This window comes from Elaeis guineensis, unplaced genomic scaffold (assembly GCF_000442705.2).
Source record: "Elaeis guineensis isolate ETL-2024a unplaced genomic scaffold, EG11 Super_Scaffold_1000033, whole genome shotgun sequence".
Lineage (NCBI taxonomy): Eukaryota > Viridiplantae > Streptophyta > Magnoliopsida > Arecales > Arecaceae > Elaeis > Elaeis guineensis.
The window spans coordinates 3,113,476-3,115,263 of record NW_027332424.1 but is presented as its reverse complement, the minus strand read 5'-3'; positions in this window follow the sequence as shown (position 1 = coordinate 3,115,263).

Below are 1,788 nucleotides of genomic sequence, written 5' to 3'. Positions count from 1 at the left end.
GAAATTTTTTCAAGATCAGGCAGTGGAAGACTAAATAAATCAAAATTTATCTTATAAAATCAGAGAATTCCTAAATTTAAGATCCTATTACATAATTATTACATGACATTAAATCAAAAATTAAAATATAAAGAGCAAGAACTACATGTTGATCATATCAATATATTTCTATACTACATCTAATGTATGTAAAATATAATAGATCAGATCTATTACCTTGCAAGTTAGAAGTTCTAACTTTACTGATCCAAACTTGAGGATGATATTGTGAGCCACACATACGTCCGACATCTAGGAGTCATCCACACGAGCCCACGAATCACGATCAGAAGTCCTGGTCCAGAAAATCAGCACAGTATGCTAGTACTGTACTGATCCTTCTTCAATGGTCGATCAGATATCTTTTTCTTCTTGATTTGGACTCTTCCAAAGATGAGAAGTAGGAGAAGGAGTTTTAGATGTGAGATACTCTCAAAAAACTCATAGATGGAGGAAGGGAAGAGGTGAACTCAGCAACCCTAGAAGAAGACCCTCTTCTTCTTCTCTTTGCTCTAACCCAGATACTTAGTTTTGTGTCTATTATATCTCCACACCCCAATACTCTTTCTCCCTGATTTTCACATGCCCAAAAGGTCTCTCAATGCTCTATAATCCATGAAAATTTTCAAAAGAAATTTATCTTAAATCCAGAGATTTAAAGAATCTTTGTCTAAGTCAAATACCTAGTCAAGAAAAATCCAAACAGGGCAAGACAAGGGGTGCCCAATTCTTGGGTGCCTCCTCCTTCTTTTTCTACCATGGACCATCAGCAAAAGACGCATAATATGTGCCATAAAACCCACAAAAATTTCAGAAAAAATCTAGATAAAATCAGTGCCATAAGGAAAGAGTTTGGTTTCCTAAACTTCTATCCCATAGAATTTGAAATCCAAACTAATTCCTACTTTGACTTGGTCCACAACCACATTCCATATAAGAGAGAAAGAGTGGAAAGCTTTGGGTGTGCGTGAAGGCCTGGAGAGAAGGTTTTGTCGCACAAAATAAGAGAGAGTGGCGTGGGGGGCTAAGGTGGCGCAAGGTGGAATCCTAATCTTACTAGGGTTCAATCTATGACTTGTTCAAATTTGATTTCTCAAACCAAATCAAACCAAAACCAAATCAACTCAATTAAAATAGGTCTTAACCCAATTAAGAACATAATTTAATCAGATTAAATTAGATTTAAATTGATTTAATTTTTTAATCGAATTAGAAATTAGGTTGATCTAAATCCTAATTGAACTTGGACTTGTTTTTTCTTGCACTTGGCTTATCCAATAAACCAATTGGACTTGATCCAATCAAGCCCAAACTAAATCTAATTAAATCATATTCAATTAGACTTAATCTCAGCTCATTGGCTTAATCAAATTAAGCCAATTAGCAATCGAATTGCTAATCGATCCTCCTGCAACACTTGCACTAGGTTAAATGTCAATCATATTGATCGTTTAACCTAGAACAATTCTTAATCGTTGATCAACCATCCGATCGGATCATAAACTCTAATGTGTGTGACCTCATAGGTCTAAACCTAAGTCGGTAGCACAGGAATAAATTTCTGTACCAATCGAAGTGACCATCTAGTAATGGTACCCGATGGCCGGATAGGTCGAATGTGTAGAACAACATCCTTAGAACCCATGCGGATATAGTTTTCATATAATTCATCCCCTTGACCAAAATGCTCATAGGATACCTCAGAGTTCAACTGTCAACTCTGATCAGGTTGTCCACATTGTATTTCAA